The sequence below is a fragment of the Puma concolor genome, chromosome D2 (genome assembly GCF_028749965.1).
Source record: "Puma concolor isolate L17-30 chromosome D2, mPumCon1.1.hap2, whole genome shotgun sequence".
NCBI lineage: Eukaryota > Metazoa > Chordata > Mammalia > Carnivora > Felidae > Puma > Puma concolor.
The window spans coordinates 35,125,199-35,141,224 of NC_141677.1; the positions used below are offsets into that span (position 1 = coordinate 35,125,199).

General features: G+C 36.5%; 1 protein-coding gene across 6 annotated transcripts in view; it reads right to left on the reverse strand.

Moving 5' to 3' along the window:
* The window catches only part of USP54 (ubiquitin specific peptidase 54), a 135,336-nt gene that overhangs the window by 103,800 nt on the left and 15,510 nt on the right, over nt 1-16,026 (reverse strand). Inside the window, exon 1 of one of the 6 annotated variants that reach the window (XM_086679989.1) lies at nt 6,926-7,020. The exons of the other annotated variants lie outside the window; for them this stretch is intronic. The gene's annotated coding sequence lies outside the window, so the exon portion shown is untranslated. Of the gene's footprint in view, nt 1-6,925; nt 7,021-16,026 lie in introns of those variants that run through there. 6 annotated transcript variants of the gene reach the window in all.

Sequence of the window (16,026 nt, forward strand, 5' to 3'; positions counted from 1 at the left end):
CAGCTCTTGGTCATGATTTCACGGTTCCTGAGTTTGAGCCCTGCGTTAGGCTCTGTGCTGACAGATTAGAGCCTGGAGCCTGTTTCAAATTCTGTGGCTCCCTCTCTGTCTCTGCCCCTCCCCCACTCATGTTCTGTCTATCTCCTTCTCTCTCTCTCAAAAATAAACATTAAAAAAAGAGCTGACGTTTAACCAATTGAGCCACCCAGGCACCCTTTTAATTATTTAAGATTTTATTTCTACTTTTTATTATATTTATTACTTGAAAATAAATAATCTCTATACCCAACATGGGGCTTGACCCAAGATCAAGAGTCACATGCTGCATGCTCTCCTGACTGAGCCAGCCAGGTGCCCCTATATGTAAAATTTTTCAAACACACAGAGCACTACTATATATTAGTTGTGGATACATTTTATATGTATACAAAATTATAAAAAAATGGAAATATGTGAATTAAACCCATTTACCTCTACTCCCTCCTAAATTAAGTCTTCACTATAAATAAGTGTAAAGTAATACAAAAGGTAAAAATCCACAAGGACAAAGAAACTGGGAACGTAAATGACTGAAGGAGTAGAATTTAAACAAAATATTAGAAGCTGGAAAGCAGATAAATGTGTGGTAATTGATTAACATACCAGTGTAAGAACCAGAGGGTAAATGTTGGCAAACAGAAGTATACATACTCCTACTACAGAACCCAGGAAATGCTCAGGAATTGGATCTTTGCAGGAGGGAATGTGGGGTGGAACTTAAAAATGGAAAAGCAATTTAAAAATGTGTTTAAGAAGCAGTTAGATGCTTCAAATTCTCTCTTTCAACCCAATACAGCCAGGCAAATGCTCTGAAGACTTTAGGTTTACTTTCTGAAGTATAAACCAGAGAGGGTGTGATTGTGGGACATTAGACACAGCTAACCTGCGTGAGATGCCTTATTAAAACTAGGGAAATTTTTAATTTAATAAAAAGCTAAATCTTTAAAAACACTGAGAAGATTAAGTGAAGTCTATATACTAAATGGAGAGATCCCCAGCCCCCTTCTGCCTCTCAGCACCAAAGCACTGGTAGTCAGACTTCAAACTCCTCAGGCAGGAAACTGGAGGACTTCCATCTGGGAAAACTGACCAGCCCCGAAGAATGCCTATAAATACAAACATCTGATGGTACCTCAAAGCGGGGGGGGGGGGGGGGGGGGCCGGCATGGGGAAGCTTAAAGGAAGTAGATAATCTAGGGAATACAAGAAAATTTAAAAACCTAAAATGTATTTCTCAGAGAGTTGTGATTTTGCATCTCTAAAACAAGAAATACAAAGTTCAATGAAAGATTTGAAAGACAAATTTAAGGAAATCTCCCAAAAAATAAAATACACCAAAAAATAAAATACAAATACAGAGAAATAGAAAAGATAATAGAATAAAAATCAGAGAATCAATTCAGGCTTTCCAGAAAAAGAGAAAAATATCCAAGAAAAAGTACAAAAAATAGCCAGATTTTAAGATAAGTTAAAGCCCCTAGCACAATGAAGTTAAAAATCCACACTAAAGGCACTAAATTGTAAAACACTAGGAATAAAGAGAAAATTCTGTAAGTTTCTCGAGAGTAAGAAAAAAAAAGGTAACATACAAAGGAATGAAATCAGAATGGCATCAGGTTGCACAGCAATGTAAATGTACTTAATGCCACAGAACTATACACTTAAAAATTATTAAAATGAGGGGTGCCTGGGTGGCTCAGTCAGTTAAGCATCTGACTTCGGCTCAGGTCATGATCTCACGGCTTGTGGGTTCCAGCCCTGAGTCTCAGAACCTGGAGCCTGTTCAGATTCTGTGTCTCCCTCTTGCTCTGCCCCTCCCCCTCTCACACTCTGTCTCTCTTTCAAAAAAAAAAAAAAATTTTTTTTAAACATGGTTAAAATGATAAGCTTTATGCTATGTATATTTAGCAACAACAACAACAAAAAGGTGTTTTGTTTTGTTTTTTTAGGTTTATTTATTTTTGAGAGAGAAAGCATGAGGGGGAGAGGGGCAGACAGAGAGGGAGACAGAGAATCCCAATCAGGCTCTGCACTGTCAGCACAGAGCTGGACGTGGGGTCTGAACACATGAACCGTGAGATCATGACCTGAGCCAAAGCCAAACCTTTAACCAACTGAGCCATACAGGCACCCCCCCAAAAAAGGTTTTCTTTAAAAAGAATGATGGAACACTTCAGTGGTCAGATCCCAATTCCTCGATAAGAATTAGGGCATATAAAAACACTACATTTTGGGGGGCACCTGGGTGGCTCAGTCGGTTGGTTAAGCATCTGACTTCAGCTCAGGTCATGATCTCACTGCTCACGGGTTTGAGTGTCGTGTCAGGCTCTGTGCTGACAGCTCAGAGCTTTGGATTCTGTGTCTCCCTCTCTGTCTCTCCCCTCCCCCACTCACTCTTTCTCTCTCAAAAATAGATATCAAAAAAAAATTTTTTAACACATTTTCTATTCTGAAGTAAATGTATTATGTGTTGCAAATGCGCAATGTTTTACTAGAAATCATACACTTTTATTTATTTGCTAATAAACTACCATTTATATAAAAATAAAATAAAAAGAATATTAGACTGTTCACAGGCAACAAAGGAATAGCAACACCTTTAAAATAATGAGAAAATGGGGGAGCCTGGATGGCTCAGTCAGTTAAGCATCCAACTTCGGCTCAGGTCATGATCTCACATTTCGTGATTTTGAGCCCCCTGTCGGGCTCTGGACTGACAGCTCAGAAGCTGGAGCCTACTTCAGATTCTGTGTCTCCTTCTCTGTCTGCCCCTCTCCTGCTCACTCTCTCTCTCTCTCTCTCTCTCTCTCTCTCTCTCTCTCAAAAATAAATAAACATTAAAAAAATTTTTAATAATACAATAAAATAATGAGAAAATAATTTCCAACAGAAAATTCTATTCCCAAATAGAGTATTATTTAATACTGAGGGTAAAATAAAAATATTCTCATATATGCAAGTTTTCAAACAATTTAATTCCTGTGAATGTTAACTCTCAGAAAGCTTCTAGAGGATGTGTTACACCAAAATGAGGGAGTAAACCAAGAAAGAAAATGACATGTAATTCAGGAAACAGAATTCCCAGGATGACTGTGAAAGGAAATCTCAGGGTGAGAATTGTAAAGCAGGCCTACCTAACAACTAACCCATGCTGGAGTGGAATATAGATTATACAGAATATGCAAAGTAGGCCTCTAAGAGTTAAAAAAAAAATTGATAAATTATCTATTGGATTTTAATGAATCGGGCAGAGTTTTATGGTCCTGGCTGAGAATCTGGGAATGATATAGTAATCTGAATTTTAAAAACTGAGCAATTAAAACAAGACAATTATTATGCCTACGGAAAGTCAAAAGTTGTATAAGATGATTATAATCATTGTACATTATATAGCTCAAATTCAATATTTGTGTCAGATAAAAAATAAATAATTACTTAACCCCCCAAATTACATAACCATATTGAGACTATAAGGGAAAAGACATATATGCATTTAAAACAATCAAAAGCTCATCTTCTATAGCACTTCACTTCATATATATTAAATTTTTTTTTAATTTTTTTAATGTTTTTATTGATTTTTGAGACAGAGAAAGAGCATGAGCAGGGGAGGAGCAGAAAGAGAGGGAGACACAGAATCTGAAGTAGGATCCAGGCTCTGCGCTGTCAGCACAGAGCCCGATGTGGGGCTCGAACTCACAGACTGTGAGATCATGACCTAAGCTGAAGTCGGACACTTAACCAACTGAGCCACCCAGGCGCCCTATTAAATATTTTTTAAAAGCAAGTGATATAACTATACTATTAGAAATATTTAAGACAGGGGTGCCTGAGTGGCTCATTTGGTTAAGCTCAGGTCTTGATCTCAGGGTCATGAGTTGAAGCACCGCATTGGGCTCCATGCTGTATGTGGAGCCTACTTAAAAATATATAGATAGGGGCGCCTGGGTGGCGCAGTCGGTTAAGCGTCCGACTTCAGCCAGGTCACGATCTCGCGGTCCGGGAGTTCGAGCCCCGCGTCAGGCTCTGGGCTGATGGCTCAGAGCCTGGAGCCTGTTTCCGATTCTGTGTCTCCCTCTCTCTCTGCCCCTCCCCCGTTCATGCTCTGTCTCTCTCTGTCCCAAAAATAAATAAAAACGTTAAAAAGAAAAAAAAATTAAAAAAATATATATAGATATAGATATATGTTAAGACATAAAAGTATAGTTTCCTCTAGGGGTGGGATAACTGCTTTATTTCCTTCTAAGCATATAATACTATCTGAACTTTTGAAACTATGCACATGTATTACCTTGATAAAAATAAGATAGAGTTCCTTGTAGGGAGGAGAAGGAAAGGAGCTTTGGCTTTATCTAAAATGTTTTATTTCTAAGAGAGAGGGTTAATAGTGGTTAATTCTGAGTGGTAAGATTATGGGTGTTTTATTATTTTTTGCAGTTTTAAAACTTATCAACACTTCCATCCCCAAGTCCTATACCATTTATGGTTTCCTATACCATTTATGGTTCTGTCTGCCTTCCTTGGAATACTTTTTGTCAGTGTCTACTTAAATAAATATACAAATAGCACAAAAATATATTAGAACCAATACTTTTGTGTCCTGGATAAGCTTCTGGTAATACAGTTGGAGGTGTTTTTAGCAGTGACATTGCATAGTCAGTTCCTGTTATATTATTGATTAACCAAAATTCCCAGATATCTTCCATATTAACTACTACAATCAGCTCTTCCTTATCCTGTTCTTGTGCATTTGAGGTTTTGAATTTAAACATAGGGATTATCTCTGTTAAATTTAACTTCAGTTTGGGCCCATGATTTCATCCTATAGATATAATTTTTAAGGTTTTATTCATCATCTGTCATATTAACCATAGCTTTGTAATACTTACATATCTGATTAACATGTTTGTTTTTTGTTTGTTTTAATTTTTACTCTATCCAAGGCCCAAAGATAATCCACCAGAGACTTTCCTGGTGAAGCCAAGAATCTAAATGGGTACAGTTATTCAATCTTCTACACATTTAATTAATCAACCAAACCATATTTTACCACATATCGGTATCAAATATATCATGAAAAACTGTGAAACTGTGTGTCAAATGCTTAAGTGACTGAGGTACCCAGGCACTCCCCTTTTTTTTTTTTAATAATTTTATTTGAGGGGCACCTGAGTGGCTTAGTCAGTTAAGCGTCCGACTTCAGCTCAGGTCATGATTTCATAGTTCATGAGTTCAAGCCCTGCATCAGGCTCAGAGCCTGGAGCTTGCCTTGGATTCTATGTCTCCTTCTCTCCCTCTGCCCCTCCCCAGCTCGTGCTCTGTCTCTCTCTCTCAAAAATAAATAAACATTGAAAAAAATTTTAATAAAAATAAAGTTTATTTTATTTTTGAGAGAACTTTTTGTTTAATACCCCATATCATCTGTTTAATCATTTATAATTGAATTTTTCCAGGATTTCACATCCATTTTACAGCTTTCCAACTACCTTCCTCTTTTTGGATATCAGAACATAGGTCTCTCTTTGGTTTTTGTGATTTCTTAAAATTAACAACAGTGGCTCTGACATCATCAGTCAATTTCAGCACTCTGAAATTCGATTGAGCCAGAAGATTTAAATTCATTTTAAAATGTTCACTCTTGGGGCACCTGGGTGGCCCAGTCTGTTAAGTGCAGTACTTCTTGATTTCAGCTCAGGTCATGATCTCACAGTTCGTGAGTTTGAGCCCCACATGGGGCTCCGTGCTAGCATGTTTGGGATTTTCTCTCTCCCTCCCTCTCTCTGCCCCTCCCCCTGCTCTCTCTCTTTCTCTCTTAAAATAATTTTTTAATTAAAAAAATAAATAAAATGTTCACTCTCAATATCCTGAGCTTCAGTTTCTAGTTGACAACTTGCTTCATATTTTCTAGTTTGAAAACTATCATCCTCGTTACCTATATTAATCTATATAGAACTTATTTTTTGAAAGAACTTTACAATATCTCAAAATCCTATAAATAGGTTAGATAGAAATTAATATGCTATTATCCTGTTTTATGCATAAGGAAACTGAAGCACAGAGAAATTATTTGCCCAAGGTCAAAGAGCTACTACAATGAACCAAAACCTCCTATCACAGTACAGGGCTCTTTTCGTTAAGGCTATGTGGACTTCTAATAAACTACTTAAGATTCACATAAAATTTCTTGCTTAAAAATTGATTTTTTGATTAGGGTTTGACAGGGGTTAAAGAAGGGGTGTTGCAAAAGAAGTGGATGCAGCTATGAAAAGGGCAACATGCTGGATACTGTGCTGATTGTATCAATGTCAATATCCTGGTTGTGATTATTGCACTATAATTTTGCGAGATGTTGCCATTCCAGGAAACTGGCTAAAGAGTATATTAGATCTCTCAATTCCACATGACCTAGAATTATCTCAAAATTAAAATTTCAATAAAAAGTAATAAAAAATGGATCTTTCTTTTTAAAACCAATTTCATTTTAAAGAGACTTAAAGTGAATAGTTTTGATAAATTAAAACAGAATAGAATCATGCATAGGTCTCTGAAAGCCAGCACAATAGATTGCAAAAGTAGGGTAAGTTCCATCAACTAAAGCTTAAAAAAATCTGTAAAGATTCCTGGAAATTAAAAAGGGAGCCCCCAGAAGTCTTAAGTCCCAGAGCAACAAAATCAAACAAGACAGATAAAAAACAAATTATTAAGTCACTTCAAAAAGAATCCTTAAAGTTAGCACCACCAAAGCTTTCGGCAACCCACCACACACTTTACTGCAATCCTCAACTTAGAGAAAGACTGAGTGTCCATGTGTGTCACCTTCAACCTGATATTCACAGCCACATGTTTCAAAAGACTCCCAAATCACTTCTATTTTTTTGCTACTCACAAAGTGCCTGAAGCTTCAACCATTTCCTGCTTCTGGCAGCCGCAGGACTTGCAATTAGGAAAACATTCACTCAGCGTCTAGAGCAGGTCTGGTTAGAAGGATGAGCTCATCCCTTGATGCGCACCTGATCCTCAGGAAGCCGCTCCTCCTCCAGCAAACAGGTCTTTGTATGTTTAAAGTGACACCCACAACCTGTGCAACCACTGGGCCAGAGTCAGAACAAGTCCTTCCTTATACACGCCTGGTGCCATGGAAGCATTTCCTGCTCTAGCCACTTCACACAGCCACAAAGTTCAGGCAGCAGTGGCAGCAGCAGCTACTACTTGCTGTTCCTATTATGGCCTCACCAGAGAAGTATTTCATTTTCAGCTACAGTGGAGGTCAGGTCCTTCACTGTTACCCTGTGAGTATTGAGCTGTTTGTTTCAACAGGTCCTTGCCCAGAATCAGACCTTAACAGAATTACCTGGGGGTTGGTTGGTTGGTTGGGTGGTTGGTTTTTCAGAATTTACAACTCATTTTCCAGAACCAGGAATTGTAATGCTTCTACACCTCTCTTATTGTTTGTCCTGTCTACAAGTCTCAATTAACCAAAGCAGCTAAATGCACTATATGCAATTAGAGCTAAATGCTGGAAGTCTGCTAGTTTCACTACTTTTAAGAAAACATTTACTCTGCCATAGCTGTCTATTTATTGGTAAAGTGCATAACAATCCTAACCCAAAAGATATGTAGACATCATTTCAAAATAATATGTTGGTACTAAATGTCTTTAGTCAGAAGTGCCTGGGTACCACACAGTCACTCAACAAATTATTTCTGTGCACTTTTATGTACAACTATCTCTAATGGGCGCTGAACTGGGCTTTCAACTTAAAAAAAAAAAAATCTAAAAAATATCCTTTCCCACCTTAGCCTTCCACAGGACTTCTACAGTATTTTCTTCTTCCATGATAAGCTTCTAATACTAATAGGCTGACCAAGGGGTTTAAACTATTTAGAGAAATATCAAATTAATTAGTGGTTACCTTTGAGAGATGGCAAGGGACTTGCAATCAAGAAGGGGAAAGCCAACGGGCTTAAAATAATTTAGCAATGTTTAATTTGCTGGATGGTGGATACAACGATACTTATTGTATTATTCTTCTAAAATATCTTAAATAGGGGCAGCTGGGTGACTCAGTCAGTTAAGTGTCAGACTCTTGATTTCAGCTCAGGTCATGATCTCACAGGTCATGGGTTCAAGCCCCACGTCAGGCTCTGGAGCCTGCTTGGGATTCTTTCTCCCTCTCTCTCTGAACCTCCCCACTGCTATAAATGAATGAATGAATGAATGAATGAATGAATGAATGAATGAATGAATAGTTTAAAATAATAAAGAAATAAAAATAAATACATTAAAATTTTAAAACAAAAAGAGGACTTCTATTCATCAAAGGGCACAATGAACAAAGCGAAAAGGCAAACCACAAATGGGAGAAAGTATTTGCAAATAATTCATCTGATAAGGCATTAATATCCAGAATTAACAAAGAACTCCTACAACTTTACAAAAACTGATTTAAAAGTGAACAAAGGACAGGAACAGAATTTCTCCAAGAAGATATACAAAAGGTCAATAAGCCCGTGAAAAGATGCTCAATGTCAGGTGTCATTAAGGAAATGCAAATCAAAACCACAATGAGATTCTATCTCACACCCATTAGGATGGCAACTATCAAAATACAGAAAGAAAAACAATGATGGTGTGGAGAAATTGGAACTCTTGTGCACTGCTGGTGGGAATATAAAATGGTGCAACCACTATAGAAAATGGTATGGCAATTCCTCAAAAAAATTAAAAACAGAATTATATGATCCAGCAATTCCATTTCTGGATGTATATCCAAAAGAACTGAAAATGGAGTCTCAAAGAGATCATTATACACCCATGTTCATAGCAGCATTATTCATAATAGCCAAAAGATGGAAACAACCCAAGAGAATGGATAAGCAAAATGTAGTATATGCACATACAATGTAATATTATTTACCTTTAAAAAGGAAGGAAATTCTGACACATAGATGAACCTTGAGGACATTATGCTAAGTGAAATAAGGCATGCACAAAAGGACAAATACTTCATGATTCCATTTATAGGAGGTAGCTAGAATAGTAAAATTCAGAGACAGAAAGTAGAATGGTGATTGCCAAGGACTGAAGGGAGGGAGAAGTGGGGGGATGGGGAGTTGTTTAATAGGTACAGAGTTTTAATTTTGCAAGATGAAGAGTTCTAGAAATTGGTTGCACAAAAATGAATGTATTTAAAAATAACAAATTGTATAATTAAAAATGGTTAAGGTGGTAGGAGCGCCTGGGTGGTTCAAGTGGATTAAGCATTCAACTCTTGATTGCAGCTCAGGTCATGATTCCAGGGTCCTAGGATCAAGCCTTTATAGGGATTGGGATTCTGCTTGGGATTCTCTCTCTCCTGATCACTCTGCCCCTCCCCCACTTGTGCTTGCTCTTTCTCAAAATAAATAAACATCAAAAAAAAAAGATCTTATCCTGAACAATATAAAGTACTGAGTGAGAAAAAATCTAAATACAAATTGAAACAGTCTGCTGCTTTTCTCCTCTTTGAAAAATTGATTCAAGCTTTTTTAGTGATATTTGTTGAAAAAACTAATGTGCCATGGGCAATAGACAAATTAATTACTCTGGTTTTATATAACTGAAAAACCTAATATATTTGGGGCACTAATATATTCCTAGAGATGGAAGTAGAAAGTAAATATCACTAAGTTTGCTGAAAAAAAGAACACATGGCCTAAAGAACACAGTCTCCAAACACTAAGGATTGTAGCTTAGAAATAAAATAGTTATTATTTGTCATATTCTAGATGTAGTTTGAAATCTGCATTAAATTGTATTAGCTCCATTCCTGGGGCTTATTTACAATGGATGGAGAGAAGAAGACTATAGTTAAAAAACTAAGATATAATTCTTCATAGGAAGAAATGTGCTTTATGGGGTTGTTATCAGGATTAAATGGGTTATAGCATATAGCATGTAAAGTGTTGAGCATAGTGGTTGGCACATGGTATTGCTCAACCAAAGTTATTCAAACTTTCTCTATTTTCTCATGTCCCTATTTTTTTCCCCTTAAACCAACATAATCAAAATTAGTTTGACTGTCTTTAACACAAACATGAACAGTATCTGAAATAACTTTATACAGTTCACAAAGTATTTTTATAATCAGTACCATTAAATACGTAAAACAGTTCAAGGAAGAAAGAAATGAAAATCTGAGTGCCTACAACATGATAGGTACTGTGCTAAGAATGGACATCTATTATCTCAATTTGTTCAGATAGGTTATTGTTATCCTAATTTCACAGATAAGGAAACTGAAATTTAGAAAAATTTAGCAATTTGCCTCAAATTCCTAGAGTGGTATTAAATAGAAGGGCTGAGATTTGAAATCTTTCTGGCTCCAAAGCTCATACTCCTACCAACTAAAATGATCTTAAGCCCAATGAGAGGTAATTTATTCTTCTCTCGTTCAATTATTCATTCATTTATTCATTATTCATTCATTATTCCTTTCTTCAATAAAAACAATTCAGTGGTGCCACACACACTGTACTAAGCTCGGGATATAAAGATGAATAAAACAGCCTATGCCCTCATAGCCTAGAGGGTGTATGTGTTTGAGGACAGGGAAGGATAAATGAAAACAAATCAACCACAATACAAATGACTAAAGATCAATTACAGTAGTATAAGCTGAATGCAATTGAAACATGGAGGGTAAATGCCAGCTTTGGGAATGTGGAAAAGCAATGCAAAAGAAATATCATTTCAATTGAAATTTTTAAAATATGTAGCTACAACCTGATACAACATCCACACAAAAACCTTACAGCTAAGTGGGGCACCTGGGTGGCTCAGTCAGTTGAGTGTCCAACTCTTGATTTCAGCTCAGGTCATGATCCTAGTGTCCTTGGATCAAGCCCCATAGTTGGGTTCTGCACTGAGCATGAAGCCTGTTTGGGATTATCCCTCTCTCTCCTTCTGCCCCTCTCCCCTGCCTGTGCTCTCTCTCTCTCTAAAATAAAACAAAATTAAAAAAAAAAAAAAAAACAACCCACCTTACAGCTAACATCACACTTAAAAGTGAAATACTAAATACTTTACCCCTAAGGTTGGGAACTAATAAGTAAGGGTGTTTGCTCTCATTACACTTATTTAACACCATATTGGAAATTCTAGGCACTACAATAAGGCAAGAGAAATAAAACACATACAGATTGGAAAGGGAGAAATAAAACTATCTCTATTTGCAAATGACATGACTGTCTATGTGAAAAATCCCAAGGAATCTACAAAAAAATTCCTAAAAGTAATAACAAGGTTGCAGGATATAAGATCAACACACAAAACTCAATCACATTTCTATATATTAACAATAAACACCCAGAAACCAAAATTAAAAACACACTACCAGGGTGCCTGGGTGGCTAAGTCGGTTAAGCATCCAACTTCAGCTCAGGTCATGATCTCATGGTTTGTTAATTCAAGCCCCGCATCCAGCTCTGTGCTGACAGCTCAGAGCCTGGAGCCTGCTTAGGATTCTGTGTCTCCTTCTGTCTCTGCCCCTCCCCCACTTGTGCTCTTTCTCTGTCTCTCAGAAATAAATAAATGTAAAAAAACAAAAAAACAAAAAAAACCTCACTACCATTTATAATCATGCCAAAGAAAACTAAATACCTAAGTGTACATTTATCAAAACATGTACAGAGTCTATATGCCGAAAATTATAAAATGCTGATGAAAACTATCAAAGAAGACCTAAAACAGAGAGGATTGTTTATGGATTGGAAAACTCAATATCATAAAAATGTCAATTCTCCCCCAATTAATCTGTAAGTTTAATGCAGTTCCTATCAAACTCCCAGCAAAGCTTTTTGTAGACATAGACAAGCTTATTCTAAACTTTACATGAAAAGGTGCAGACTCTAGAACTGCTAAACTAATCAACAAAGAGTAAGTAGAAGGAATTACTCTACCCAAATATTAAGGCTTACTACATAGCTACAATAATAAAAGCAGTATGATATTGGCATAAGGATAGACACATACATTAATGGAACATATAGAAAACCCAAATCAGATCTACATAAATATTCTTAACTGATTTTTGACAAAACTGCAAAAAGTAATGTAATGGAGAAAGGAAACCCTTTTCAACAGTGCTAGAGCAACTGGGTATCCACAGGCAAAGAAATGGACTCAACCTAAACTTCACACATTATATTAAAAAAAAATTTTTTTTTATTGTTTTTTAAAGTAGGCTCCATGCCCAGTGTGGGGCTTGAACCCATGACTCTGAGATCAAGAGTCACATCAAGAGTCTACCAACTGTGCCAGCCAGGCGCCCCTTTTCTTTCCTTTTTTTTTCTTTTTTTTTTTTTTTTTTTACCTTGTATAAAAATTAAGCCAAATGATCATGGACTTAAATATAAAATACAAAACTACAAAACTTTTAAGAAAAAAGTACAAAAAAATCTTTGTTATCTAGAGTTAGGCCAAGTTCTTAGGCTTGACACCAAAAGCACGAGTCACAAGGAAAAAAACTGATAAATTAGATCTCACCAAAATTAAAAACTTTTGTTCTATAAAAGCCTAGGTGAAAGTATGAAAAAACAAGCTACAAACTAGAAGAAAACATCTGCAAACCACATATTCAACAAACGACTAGTATCTAAGCTATACAAAGGTCTTTCAGAACTCAACAGTAAAATATCAAACAAGCCAGTTAGAAAATGGGCACAAGATACGAAGAGACACTTCAACAAAAAGGATATACAAATAGCAAATAAGCACATGAAAAGATGTTCAATATTACAAGCCATTAGGGAAATGCAAATCAAAACCACAATGCAGTATTATGGCACATTTCTCAGAATGGCTAAAATAAAAAGTAGTGACAACACCAAATGCTGGTGAGGGTGCATAGAAAATGGATTACTGATACATCGCTGATGGGAATGTAAAATTTACTTTAGTGCTAGTCTGGAAAACAGTTTGACGGGTTCTTTAAAAACCACATATGCAACTACCATACAATCCAGCAATTATATTCCTGAACATCCCTGAGAAATGAAAATGTATATTCATATAAAATTTGTACACAAACGTTCATAGCGGCTTTATTTGTTTTTGTTGTTGATGATGTTGTTTTCATAGCAACTTTATTTGTAATAGCCCAAAACTAGAATCAGCCCAGATGTCCTTCAACAGGTGAAAGTTTAAACAAATGATGGTATATATATCCATATCATGGAATAGTACTCAGCAATAAAAAGGAACAAACTATTGATACCTGCAACAACTTGAGTGAATCTCCAGGAAATCATGCTTAGTGAAAAAAAGGAAAAAAAGAAAAAGAAAATCCCAAAAGGTTACATATCGTATGATTCCATTTACATAACATTTTTGAAGTAAGAGAATTTTAGAAAGGAAGAACAGATTAGTGGTTGCCAGGGATGGGGTGGGGTTGCCTATAGAGCAACACTAGAGATCCTTGTGGTTTTAAAACTGTTCAGTATGTTGACTACAGTAATGGATACATGAACCTGCACATCTAAAAAAATTACACAGAATACACACACAAACACACACACACACACACACACACACACAATGAGTAAAAATGTAAAACTACAGAAATCTGAATTAGATCAGTGGTGTTTATCAATATCAATACCCTGGTTGCAACTTTATACTGTACTTCTGCTAAATTTATGTTCCTATTTGGGGAAACTGAGAAAAACATACAGAGATCTCTCTGTATTATTTCTTGCAACTGCAAGTGAATCTACAATTATCTCAATAAAAAATCAATTAAACAATATGTGGGTGGGGCACTTGGTTGGTTCAGTCAGTAGAGCATGTGGTTCTTGATCTTGGGGTTATGAATTCGAGCCCTAGTTGGGTGTAAAGATTACAAATAAAATGAAGTAAAATAAAAAAATAAATAAATAAAATAAAATAAAATAAAATAAAATAAAATAAAATAAAATAAAATAAAATAAAATAAAATAAAATGTGAGTATAAGTAACTTACCTAGGATCACACAGAAAGTGAGCTGACATTCAAACCTAGTCTTGGGGTGCCTGGGTGGCTCAGTTGGTTAAGCATATGACATGTGATTTGGGCTCAGGTCATGATCTCAGGGTGATGAAATCAGCTCAGAGCTGCACATGGAGGCTGTTTACGATTCTTTCTCCCTCTTCCTCTGCCCTTCCCCTGCTTGCACGAGCTCACTTGGGTGAGCTCGCTCTCTCTCTCTCTCTCTCTCTCTCAAAAAACAACAAACAACAAAAACCTAGTTTTGACACTTAGCTTTGTATCTTCACCCAGGAAAATAGTAACAAATAACTTTAGGTAAATTACTCCCCCCCCCAAAAAAAAATAAACAAAAAAGCAATTACTGGGGCACCTTGATGGCTCAGCTGAGTGTCCAACTCTTGATTTTGGCTCAGGTCATGAACTCATGGTTGTGAGCTCAAGCCTCAGGTCAGTACAACCTGCTTGGGATTCTCTCTCTTCCTCCCCCACTCATGCATGCTCGCTCTCTCTCGAAATAAATAAACTTAAAAAAAAAGAGCAATTACTATTGCTTAAAATATTCTTACTTTATGTAAGAAAGGAACTGTATTATTATATGGCTTAGCTGTGAACAATATTTATAAAGCCATAATGTAAACAATGAATATTGACGTATTAGTTTTCTATTGCTGTGGTAAAAACAGCACAAACATTTTATCTTAGACTTCTGTAGATTAAGTCTCATATACTTTCACTGGACTAAAATCACAGTGGTGCTAAGGCTGGGCTCCTTTCTAGAGGTTCTAGGGGAGAATCTTTTTCCTTGTCTTTTCTAGCTTCTAAAGGATGCCTGCATGCCTCTGCTCATGGTTTTCTTTCCTCCATCTGCAAACCACCAAGAGAGACTGAGTCCTTCTCATATAGCACCTATTCTGTCTTTCTCATCCACTTTTAACAATCCTATTAATTACACTGACCCCAACTCGATAATCCAGGGTAACCTCCCTATTTTAAAATCAGCTGATTAGCAACCTTAATTCCAAATGCAACCTTAACTCTCTTTTGCCATGTAAGGGAACATACTTACAGGTCCTGATGATTAGGATGAGACATTTGTGGTGGGTGTGGGGGTATTATTTTGCTTACCACAACTGATTTAACCAAAAACTATATTATACCTGCATTGTGAGAAAAAGTGTATGTGTATACATGCAGAGCAGGAGAAGGTGTAATAGAAAATAGCAGTTTAGCAATTTAAGCATATCATTCAGAAATATATATGAAGGTAAAAAATGAAAAAAAAAAAAGGCCAACATTTAAAGCACTAAAAAACAAGAATCAGGGGTAGGTAAGGAACAAGAATCAGGGGGTAGGCTGGGGTGGCTGGGTTGGTTAAGTGTCTGACCCTTGATTTCGGCTCAGGTCATGATCTCACAGTTCTTGAGTTTGAGCCCCATGTTGGGCTCTATGCTAACAGTGTGGAGCCTGCTTGAGATTCTCTCCCCCTCTCTCTCTCTGCCCCTCCCCCACTTCCATTCCCTCTCAAAATAAATAAATAAATAAACAAACAAACAAACAAAATGACAAAAAAAAAAGAATCAGGGTTAGGTAAGGAACACTAGGGCAGAAGAAAGATATTTTTCCTTATAAGCCTTAAAGTAGTATTTCACTCTAAAATGTACATGGATTACTATGACTTGATTTTATTTTTTAATGGCTTCCAATTTGCATGGCTTTATCTCAGCCAAATCAGTCACATAATATTAGTAATGTCCTTGGGCACCGCTCAGCAATAGCTGAGCAAAGCACTTTGAGCAAACTGTAGGAAAAAGAACAACTTGAACCAAAAACTATGGAATTTGTCCTGCCTTATGTCTTTCAGCACTCTGAGCAAAAAACCTAGAAAATTCCTAATTTCCTGGAAAGTACCTGTGACCTAGAGAGGAAGGAGACTGCTTCTAATACTTAGGAACTAGAGTCTGAACAAGGTAAGTGTCACAGG